A 12,500-nucleotide genomic window follows, 5' to 3' on the forward strand; every position below is an offset into this window, starting at 1 on the left:
CAGTGCCCCTGATCAGCTTTGTAAATCAAAGCACCAATTACCACCCCTTTCGTTCGAAAATTCTAAAACAACGATGTTTTTTAATACCTCAAAATAACATTTGATAAATTAACCTTATATTTTTCAGTAGCCATAGGTGTGTAGATTTGAACCAAATCTGGTTTGGTTCTTACCGGGGCTTTTACTGCCTGAAATATCCGATTTTGTTTACCACGCTCGGAGTTTAGTGCTGGGCTGGTGGGTGCCTATTTCCATCTGTCAAATCTGTTGGAAGCTAAATTATTATGAATAAATGTATAGCCTTATTCATCATATTTTGCATTTCTCAACACGATTTATGACAGTTGGGGAATTCAGGGTATAAGAAAAGGTTAGATATATTTTTTTATATACTGTAAGAAACTTTTCAATCTGGACCGATATCATTCAAGTTCTATGACAGTTGTGTTGCGTTCAGTCCAAGATGGCGGAGCTGCAGCTCGGTTATGGGTGCGTTTGTTGCAATGGGACGTTCTATTGAGTTTCGCCTCTTGTTACTTCTATACTCTTTGGCCTAATTGGCTAGTTTATCATAGTCTTCTGGTTGGGCTGTTCAGTTTCCCCAGGTGTGTTCAAGGATCAAAGTGATACTTTCTCTCCTTGGAACAAGCAGGCCCTTTTGAGTCTGGGAAAATACTTTTTCCATTTACATTGTGATTAAGATTACAAGAGTTTAGCAGTCGACTTGAATCCAACACTTTTGAACAAATGTGTTCAGCGTGCTAATCATGCTAACCGGATTTATTAGCTATTTAGACAGACGTGGCTTGCACGATGGCTTGCACGATTGTAAGTGTTTGGATTAAAAGCACGTGCTGAGGAGAGCTGTGTCCGTTGAGAGAGGGCCCTTCGCCAGGAAGTATGGCCATTTCTTCATTTAATTTTTTCACTGTCTGTCTTCTATCTCCCTCTCTCTCCACCCTTTCTCTTTTTCCTTCTATCTCCCTCTCTCTCCTCATTCTCTCTTGCTCTCTCTCCTTTGGTATCTCTTCATCCATCTCTCCACCTCTCTCCCTCTCCACTTCTCTCTATCTCTCTCCATCTCTCCCTCTCTCCATCTCTCCCTCTCCATCTCTCCCTCTCTCTCTCTCCACTTCTCTCTATCTCTCTCCATCTCTCCCTCTCTCTCTCTCCACTTCTCTCTATCTCTCTCCATCTCTCCCTCTCTCTCCCTCCTTCACTATCTCTCTCTATCTTCATCCCTCTCTTACAGTTCATCATTACCAAAGTTTGTCTCATCAACTTCTCATAAATGATCACGCGCACTGTCGCACATACACACACACACACACACACACACACACAGTATGACCCTGGCCCCACACTGACCCTTTTCACACACACACACACACACATACACACACAGTATGACCCTGGCCCCACAACCGACCCTTTTCACACACACACACACACACACACACACACACACACACACACACACACACACACACACATGCACGCGCACGCCACGCACACACAAACGCACACTGGCGTTATCGTTGCAGCTGTGTGTGTGTGTGTGAGTGTGTGTGTGTGTGTGTATGTGTTTCCAATCAGCAACCAATCACGGTTACTGTAATGTAGAGCATATGTGGTTTCTCATAGTCATCTATGAAGTGTTTTGGTGTGTGTGTGTGTGTGTGTGTGTGTGTGTGTGTGTGTGTGTGTGTGTGTCGCTCATCGCACGGCTTCACACACACACACACACACACACACACACACACACACACACTCTCTTTCTCTCACTCACACACACCAGTGTTTCCCACAGAATTTGATTGAATTTGTGGCGGTAGCATAACTTGGACAAAGGGGGGGGGGGGGGGGGGGGCACACACACACACACAGGCTCTGTCTTCCCAGGATGGATTGACCCCTCTCACACACACACACACACACACACACACACACACACACACACACACACACACACACACACACACACAGGCTCTGTCTTCCCAGGATGGATTGACCCCTCCTCAGATAACTTGCGACTCATCCACGCTGGTGGCTACACACTGGCGCTTGTTTACACAAACTCAGAGACTTGCTAGTGAGGAGACACCGCACACACACACACACACACACACACACACACACACACACACACACACACACACACACACACACAGACACACACACACACACACACACACACATACAGACACACAGACACACACAAACTCAGAGACTTGCTAGTGAGGAGACACCACACACACACACACACACACACACACACACACACACATCCTGCATAGAAACGCATGGGGTCAGCACATATAACCAGAGACTTGCTAGTGAGGAGGCACAGCACTCAAAGAATCCTCCATAGAAATGTACACACACATCTGTGTATATACAATATGTCTACACACCTCTCACCCATTCCTGTAATTTATATAACAAACTGCATTTTTCTCCTTTTAAGCAAAACCACGTGGACGTCCGTCCATTGGATCTTCAGTCCAACTCCTTAAAGGAACCGTACTGTATGTAAGATTGTGGCCAAAACTGGTACTGCAATCACTTTCAAATTACTGTAGAGCGGTGTATCCCCTTCCCCTCCCCTCTGACTGGCAGAGTTGGCAACCGGATGACGAAACACTACTGACTTTGTGATTAGCAGATAGGTGGAGGGTGGCGCATCCGGCCAAAACACAACATGACAACACAAAACACAACATCAGTTGAGGGCTGCAACTTCACTTTTTAAATGACAATGGACTGGCTGGACTACTGTTGTCAGTGATATAAGTATTTGAAATGAACATGATTTCTTAATGTCTAGTGACATATCAGGGCCATTTTATGATTAATTGAAATACATTTCTTACATATGGTTCCTTTAAGCACTCGGCCATCCTGGTCCTCTGACCGGACGTGTTATGGTGAGTTGAACCTTCACAGATGAGGCCAAAAGCAAATATTTAGATATAAAGGCGTGACCAAGGCTGCCCACAACTGATTTAAAGGGAACGTAGCGTTACCAAGACACAAGACAACATTCTGATGGAGGCCCAAACATCTGGCAGAAGTGGGGTTTGAACCCACGAGGACATGTGTCCATTGTATCTTAAGTCCAACGCCTTAACCACTCAGCCATCCTGCCTGGTACGCTGCACCTGTATTTTTTACATAAGGCCGGTTGCCTATATGTGCTTCCAAACCTTCAGGCTATGAAGGGGGTTCTCTCATATTGCTTAATGACCATCAGAGAACAGGTTCTCTAATATCGAAGGGGGTTCTCTCATATTGCTTAATGACCATCAGAGAACAGCTTCTCTAATATCGAAGACCAACAGAGACCAGAGAGCAGAGACCACCAGAGAACCGGTTCTTGAATTGGTTCAGGTTCAGGATCCTTTGGAAACTTTGCACCATCTGAAGAAGCAGTCCACATTTGCACAAAAGCATCATGATGAAGGATGCATTTTGGCACAAAAGCATCATGATGAAGGATGCATTTTGGCTTATAATATATTTGACCTTAAAGCCTGTGTTACAGTCCCAGCTGCAGACAGCAGGTCATTACCAGGAGTGGGGTTCGAACCCACGAGGACATGTGTCCATTGGATCTTAAGTCCAACGCCTTAACCACTCGGCCATCCTGGTCCTCTGAGAAGACGTGTTATGGTGAGTTTAACCTTAACAGTAGCTGGGTTCACACACATATCTGCTCAAAGCGCGTCTCTTTTTTAACACACACACACACACACACACACACACACACACACACACACACATGAAGAAATGACCAAATGACCCAGGCTGGACAGAACTCGTTAGAAGCAAACATAGAATGTTTGTGAAATAAAGAGAAGCGCTGTGGCAGATACAGTGTGTGTGTGTGTGTGTGTGAAATAAAGAGAAGCGCTGTAAGCAGATACAGTATGTGTGTGTGTGTGTGTGTGTGTGTGAAATAAAGAGAAGCGCTGTGAGCAGATACAGTATGTGTGTGTGTGTGTGTGTGTGTGTGAAATAAAGAGAAGCGCTGTGAGCAGATACAGTATGTGTGTGTGTGTGTGTGTGTGTGTGAAATAAAGAGAAGCGCTGTGAGCAGGGTTCGAACCTGCGCGGGGAAACCCCATTGGATTTCGAGTCCAACGCCTTAACCTCTCGGCCATCACAGCTGCAGCAGACAAGCAGCTCGGCAGCGCAGATACGAACACACTCACACCAAACGCAAAGTGCTCCTCTCTCTCTCTCTCTCATTCCCTCCCTCCCTCCCTCTCTGTCACATGCACACAGTCCGTACCTCCTGCTGTCTCCCTTTTCTCTCCCTCCCTCTCTCTCACACACATACACTCTCTATCTCCTTCTCCCTCCCTCCCTCTCTCTCTCCCTCCCACACACTCTCTATCTCCCTGTTCGCCCTCCCCCCCTCTTGTGCGTTCTCTCTCTCTTGTGCGTTCTCTCTCTCTCTCTCCCTCTCGTGCGTTCTCTCTCTCTCTCTCTCTCGTGCGTTCTCTCTCTCTCTCTCTCTCATGCGTTCTCTCTCTCCCTCTCTCTCTGTCTGTCTTCAAAAATACCTCTAGTTCATTTTCCAAAGAGCTTTCTCTGGGCTGTGGATGTCTACACACACACACGTACACACACACACATGTACACACACATATGTACACACACGTACACACATGTACACAAACGTACACACACACATACACACACACACACACATGGTACACACACGTACACACACACACACACATGTACACACAAGTACACACACATGTACACACACATGTACACCAGAGTTTCCGCTAGAAAAAAATGGTGCCAGTCAAAGTGACCGGCAGAGGTTTCGTTTTCCGGACATTTTGATGATATGCCGGTCAAATATCCTATTATCCCTTCTTAATTAGTCAAATTTAGGAAAACTGGAGACAGGCTATGTAGCTTAAAGAATGACATAATCAGGCTGTATAGAATGCAACATGTTCATTAGCCCAACTTAAACATGCCTAAGCCAGTATCTTTTCATGGACAGCAAGAGTCCGCTTCGTTCGTTGTTTTAAAAAGGCTACGTTGTTTGTTGCTGCTACCCACGTTATCTCCAGTGGTGACTGTTTAACTTACACAGATGCGCACACACAAGAATGAGCGCTCACACCACTACCCCCTAATGCTATGCCTCTTTATTTGATAACAATACATTAAGAAATGTTTCCTATTCTGGGAAATGTCGGCCGCGGTTCAATGATACCGTTTAATTGTGCCAGAAATTATCTCCGCGGACCAGTAATCGCCTCGTCGAGGAGGCCCTAACCCTGCAGATCATAGACAGAGAACGCATAGGCCTACTGTATGCTTTGGGTAAAGAACACTTTGCATGTCCAGTGTACACGAAGAAAGACAGTGTCTTGGAGCGGCCGCACCCCCCGCAACTCCACTTCCAATTGATAGCAATAAATGTATGGTTAAAATGGATAATAATTTAACTTCAAGACTGCTTTTAGTTAGACATGTAACCTTCCTTGGTTTAAACAAAGACACCCTCCCCTCCCCCAATGATATGCTAATGTGCTGGTTAAGGACTATCAGGTACACAAGACAAAGGATGCTACCTTGATATAATGTATCCATGTGTCATGAAATGTAAATGTATTCATGTTTGGTATCATTCTGATAGTCTCAGTACAAGGATTGTAATGAGTTGATTGTGAGAATGTTTGGAACATTCTATAAGTGATATTTCTGATATATATGACATCTCCCCTCATGCTATTCTGATAAGAATGCATAGGTGTGAAATAGGTGTGTGAGTAGGTGTGTCTGATGCCAACTGGAGAACCAATCATGTGGGATTGTTCCTCTTTGTTTAACTCATACAAAAGTGATTTAGATTTCAAGATTAGGACATGGAGAACTGAGAGAGAGAGGGTGATCTTACAGAGGCCATGGCCTTGTGCCATGGCCTGGGCTAGGCCTACATAGACCATAGACCTTTTTTTTGTACTCTCTCTGCCTGTAACAGAATAAACCTGATTCCTGAGTTTTTCCTGAAGTTCGCCAGTCTAAGATTAATATTAAGTAATTATTAACCACAATTACTTTCACAATGTCACTGATTCCGAAAGATACGCCGGACACTTCTGTTTTTTATCTGGTGGTGGTGGAGTTGACCGGACATCTTCAGACGTTACCAATTTATCATCATCCATCGCGTCTGGCCTCTGAAAAAACTTTTAAGGCTAGTCTGCCTGGGCCTGGCCATGTTTGAACCGCCTCACTCATTTGTTCGTTGTTTAACATGGACGTTTTAAGCGTGCGCTTCCTATTTGAAATGCAGCAGGCTATGCGTGTTGTTTAATAGCTTACTTTTCAAACGGTAGAGCCTGTTCATTTAAAAACATAGCCAGAGGACGTATAATATAGGCTTACATATTAAGGCTTATTCTCAAATTCAGATTGCGTTAGGGGACGGGATTATTAGCCAATTTCAATCGGACAATTTGACCGGAGAGATTTAATTTTGTCGAACATTTCATTTTTTTTCTGGCCAATGTCCTGGCCAACATTCTATGTTTCTGGACAACGGAAACCCTGATGTACACACACAGACACATACACACACACACACACATGTACACACACATGCATGTTCAGTAAATATATCGTATAAGTAGTATTGAATCAGGTACTGTAAAAATAGAAACTGTAAATGAGAAGTCCATTACAGTATACAGTCTACAATGCAGTGTACACACAAACACATGTGCACACACACACACACATGTACTACAGTCTACAATGCAGTGTACACACACACACATGTACACACACACACACGTACACACACACATGTACTACAGCCTACAACGCAGTGTAAATGAGACCAGATAGATAGATAGATACTTTATTGATCCCCAGGGGAAATTCAGGGTCTCAGTAGCATACAGATAACACACACACATTCACTAACAGCAGAAAAAGTAATTAAAAGTATATAATATAAAAACACAACTAAGCAATAAGGATAGTAGAAGATAAAGAATATACTAAATATACTAAAATACAAATTATACTAACTAACACTTACAGTTTTTTTCAACTGCTTACACACTAAATCTTTGCTTGTCACACAATTTTCTAAACATGTCATCCAAACATCATAACCCGACACCAAATCTGCAAAACCATACACTAATTCGAATTTGACTCAGTTTTCAATTGACTAAAACACATTTTGCAAAACACCACACAGAATGTTCTATCTAACACACAAAAATCTAACAGGAAGTAACTTGATTTCGTTCTTCAAACACAACCCATCAAAATGCCACTAAATCACCAGTGCTTCACTCTTTCTCTTCACATGTGCAAACACTCTTTACTTTACTGAACACCATCCAGTCATTGCCTTAGTATAGGTCTATGAATAGATATACTCTCTATATAGGTATAGACCCTTTCAATCTGCTCCTAGAGGATTTCCGGTTGAAATATTCAGAACCAATGCAGATACTTTTAAAATTACAGTAATCAGACTTTAGCTTACAGTAATGTTCTACAAAAAGTTGACTTTATGTAAAATGTGTTTTTGGGTTTTTACTCTATTTTTGTTTGTCCCCATGTTACAGTACCATTAGCTCAATACATTTTTCTGTGCCTCCAGAAATGCCTTAGGAACGCTTACTGTAGAATTGTTTGTTTCTGCAGTTGAAAGGGTCTATAGGCCTATGAATACATACTGTACACGACCCCCCCCCCCCCACACACTTGTCTTTAGAAAAAAACAAAATCAGTGTTTTCAAAACTCCATGTACATCTAATGGTCACTGTATTCTTCTTTGCTTTTTTTCTTGTTTGCTGTAAAATACTGTATTCACAACAGCAAATTATTTGGGAAAAATCACTATTTTTGGTTTCAATATTGCTTGCATTTTTACTGTGTATTTCAACTTCTCTTTGTTGATACCGTAACTTTCACTCTTGTATGGAAATACATATAGAAAGCCGAAGACAGAAGAGCTTTAGGTTTTGAGCAACAGTGTGTACATGATGTATCCAAAATGTCATATTATGACAAAAGTGTTTGTAATGTGAGGCGAATGTTTGCTTTAAACATGTGTTTTTTTGACATTTTGAATGTTGTGTGTCATTTTGCTGGAGATTTGGGGCATTTTGCATTTTGTGTGAGCAGTTGTGGGTTTTGTGTGTGGAGTTTTGAAAAATAGACACAGAGTTTTGAAAACGTGTGTAAACAATTGTAAAAAATTGTAATCTAAATCAATTGTAAAAAACAGTATCCACATAGTGGTGATTACTCAATCAAGAGGCGCTTGCAATGACTGAGGCAGGGACTGAGCCTGTGATTCTCTGTGCATAGTAAGAAGGTAAGGTGCTCTGTGTAAGTGAGTGTCATGGTGATAGTGCAAATAAGTAAGTCCAACAGTGCAACAGTGCAAGAATAAAGTCTATATATCTATATATCTATATATATAACTATTTTAAGAAAAGGTATAAGTGTGGCCACAGTTCGGCTGTGGCATGGAGGGAGGGGTTATGCTTATGTGCTAATGTGCTAATATAGCACGCAAACAGTGAGGCAGAAAGACAGTGGTAAAAAGTGGCTAGTGGACAGACAGTATCCAAACATGGAGGGGGTGAAGAGGCAGACAGTAGAGACCGACCGATTTGGGTTTTTCTAAAGCCGATGCCGATACCGATTTTTAGCGGTCGTAGTCAGACGATGGCCGATGTGACCTGCCGATTTTTTGGCCCGATTTTTAGGGCCGATATGCTATCGTATTATCCTTAATTAGCATGCTAAAAATCATACTAGTAAGAGGAGGCACAACACTTGTAAACTCGTAAACACTTGTAAAATTTATTGAAATTTGAACATTAAAAAATCAACATATGAATTAAATATAAAATAAATAAATACCAACTCTGAGTCTTCTTGCAGTCTGTTAGTCTATTAATTATTCATTTTAATATGTTTAACAGAGTGCAAGAAAACTTCCATGATGTGACAACTTCAGATAGTTACTTCAAAACGACAAAATACATGTTTAGGTTATAGTTTCACTGTGGAACTTCCATGCCTTACCATACCACAGACCTAGGATTCAATATAAAACAACAATACAACAATATAAAACTCCGTCTCCCAGCATGCTGTGCAGGAAACCGGAAATAGGAACTAGAGAACATCCGTTTGATACTTCTCAAATTCGCAATCAAATCAAACATGTATACATCGCGAAAACAAATTAACACGGGATGACAATGTTTTAAAACGTTTACTTGTTATTTGTGCGTCCTCTTTTTGTTAACATTTCACTTAGATTGTCCGTTACTTAAGTTTAGATCGTAACATAGCAGTCACCGGCGTTGAGGGCGGGGGCTTGCATAGTCGGCGCATTCCCAACGCACTCGTAGCCACAACGCTAAGCAACTTTCATTTCTTCTTCAACTCCGATGCAGTTGAAAACGAATGGACATGGGATGACAGTGTTATAAAGCGTTCACATGTTAGATTTGCGTCCTCTTTTTGTTAAATTTTCACTTAGATTGTCCGTTACTATAGTTTAGATCGAAACATCACACTGGTGACCAGGGGTGTGTTTCTCGACAGTGTCATTGCTAACTAAGTTAGCAACTTACTTGGTTGCAATGCAATTTCCCATAGGCAACCTACTAAGTTGCTAACTGGTTAGCAACAATGCTTTCGAGAAACGGGGTCCAGCATTGAGGGGGCTTGCCGGCGCATTCCCAACGCACTTTTGGTAAATGAAGCAACATCACAGATTACAACCATAAGAGAAATCATAAGAGAAAATATACGAATTTGGGACACTGGAATGTAAAAATTGATGCCTTACCTGTAGACAGTCTTGCTCCTTCTTGAAACCAAAGATTTTCTTAGTTCTAAATAGACCGACTCTTTTAAAACCTCGCGCTGTGTTCCAAGTAGCTGCCCGCAGATGTGCCTGACTTAAAATCGGCGCGGCTAAATAAGAAAATCGGCCGATGCCGATTGATTAAAAAATAGCAAAAATCGGCCGATTAAATCGGCTGGCCGATCGGTCGGTCGGTCTCTAGCAGACAGACTATGCAGAGAAGTCTATCTATCCTCTTCCCTTAAGTGAAGCATTGAACAGTTCAATGGCCCTGGGGACAAATGACTTTCTCAGTCTGTTGTGCAAGGCAGCGAGCAAAGTGTCCAGCTGATCAGACCAGACCAGATCAATGCCGTGTAAATGGGACCAGATCAAGGACTATATTGTTCAACCACCACTCTGAACTGGCTTGTGTTTACATTTCTCCACTTGTGGTTACCATCGGTTAGTGAATTAGGGCAGGACACCGAGGAATTGGTTGAGACAACAAGATTCAGGGTTTTAGCCATTCAGGAAAACTAACAATGAACTTGTATTGCTTTACACAACAGATGTAAAAAATAATTTCAGTGAGCACAGATAAAGCAATGTTCCTTTCTCTGCACTTTAACTCATGTTGTACACACACACGTACACACACACAGATAAAGCAATGTTCCTCTCTCTGCACTTTAACTCATGCTGCTACTAGTAACAACAGTGGGTGGAGGGGGCCGTGTGTGTGTGTGTGTGTGTGTGTGTGTGTTTCTATTTTAAGATAGCATTGTGTGTTGTGTGGTTTCCTGCTATGCCTTGCTGTAAGGTTGACACCCCTCCCTCATTGTCCAGCAGAAAATGTGTGTGTGTGTGTGTGTGTGTGTGTGTGTGTATGTCAGTGTGTGAGAGAGAACACAGATATCCGGAATGCTATTCTAGAAAACAAATCTGTCCAGATAAAACCCACTTTCTCTCTACTAGCACACACACACACACACACACACACACACACACACACACACACACACACACACACACACACACACACACACACACCATGATGGGTTTCAGAGAGTGTGTGTGTGTGTGTGTGTGTGTGTGTGTGAGCAGGGAGAGAGAGAGTGTGTGTGTGTGTGTGTTCCCAGTAAATCAATCTCTTAAACCACACCTAGCAGTTATGGCCTACAAGGACACAATCCCCAAATATCTCTTTATTGACACAGTAATATCTACAGCAATACACACACAGATTCACCCACAACACACACACACACACACACACACACACACACACACAGATTCACACAACACACACACAAAGAGATTCACACAACACACACACTCACCCACAACACACACACACACACACAGAGATTCACACAACACACACACTCACCCACAACACACACACACACACACACACACACACACACACACAGAGATGTAAAAAGGATGACGTACGTGAGGAAGATAGACAAGTGAACAAAATGAGAAAGAGATAGAAAAAGAGAGAGATGGGGAGAGAGAGAGAGGAAGAGAGAGAGAGAGAGAGATATCTAGGCGTTGTCATGCTGAGTCTAAAGGTTCATTTTGTGGACAGTTCCAAGGCCACACACTCATAAAGACTTTGTCACACCTGGTAACAGCCTGTGCTCAATGTGTGTGTGTCTGTGTGTGTTGGGTGTGTGTGTGTGTGTGTGTGTGTGTGTGTGTGTGTGTGTGCTTGTGTGTGCTTGTGAGTGTGTGTGTGTGTGTGTGTGTGTGCGTGTGTGTGCTTGTGTGTGTGTGTAAATGTTTTACTGATGTTACAAAATCTCAGAAAGTGTAATGTGAGTATAATGACGCCTCTATCTCTGTCTCAACCACACACACACACACACACACACACACACACACACACACACACACACACAAGCTGAATTCCTAAAACATGGTTTACTATTAATGTTAATATCTGACCACATCATAGCAAAACAGTAATATATATCTACCACAGCAGCCTTTGGGAAACACAAACACACACACACACACACACAGACACACACACACACACACACACACACACACACACACACACACACACACACACACACACACACACGTGATCTGCTGCTGATACAGCTGGTATTCTACTGCTATCACCTCAATAGGATGACAGGAGGTAACATATCCACCTATGGGGGAAAAACTCTCATGCACTTTACAAGCGTTGCACTTTGCTGTGAATGAGTGTGCTAGTATGAAATGAGAGTGTGTGTGTGTGTGTGTGTGAGTGTGTGTGTGTGTGTGTGTGTGTGTGTGTTTGTGTGTGCGTTGCATTTTGCTGTGTGTGAGTGTGCTAGTATGATATGAGTGTGTGTGTGAGTGTGTGTGTGAGTTTGTTAGCTTTGAAGTACCTATTTTTATTTTATGTATTACTGTCTTTTTAAACTCACTGCCTGAGTACTCAGAGAAATGACACATGAAGCGAACCTTAAATCTTGAACACACACACACGCACACACACACACTCTGAAACCCACGGTGTGTGTGTGTTTGTGTGTGTGTGTGTGTGTGTGTGTGTGTGTGTCCGGACCTCATAAACTGCTCAGGAGGCATGATGACTTTGCTTCACTGATTAACTCTGCCGCTCTCTGC

The 12,500-nt window shown here is 42.6% G+C and overlaps 1 protein-coding gene and 3 non-coding genes across 4 annotated transcripts in view; all 4 read right to left on the reverse strand.

Moving 5' to 3' along the window:
• The window catches only part of nherf1b (NHERF family PDZ scaffold protein 1b), a 79,130-nt gene that overhangs the window by 56,329 nt on the left and 10,301 nt on the right, over window positions 1-12,500 (reverse strand). The window lies entirely within an intron of this gene.
• trnal-uaa (transfer RNA leucine (anticodon UAA)) lies at window positions 3,066-3,148 on the reverse strand. Its single transcript has one exon. It is a non-coding gene; the product is annotated as a tRNA-Leu (tRNA).
• trnal-uaa (transfer RNA leucine (anticodon UAA)) lies at window positions 3,569-3,651 on the reverse strand. Its single transcript has one exon. It is a non-coding gene; the product is annotated as a tRNA-Leu (tRNA).
• On the reverse strand, window positions 4,088-4,169 carry trnas-cga (transfer RNA serine (anticodon CGA)). Its single transcript has one exon. It is a non-coding gene; the product is annotated as a tRNA-Ser (tRNA).

The sequence above is a fragment of the Alosa pseudoharengus genome, unplaced genomic scaffold (genome assembly GCF_046254945.1).
Source record: "Alosa pseudoharengus isolate Yale_2024_CS ecotype anadromous, Long Island Sound unplaced genomic scaffold, YU_APseudo_1.1 YU_APseudo_1.1_scf_21, whole genome shotgun sequence".
In the NCBI taxonomy this organism is placed as follows: domain Eukaryota; kingdom Metazoa; phylum Chordata; class Actinopteri; order Clupeiformes; family Clupeidae; genus Alosa; species Alosa pseudoharengus.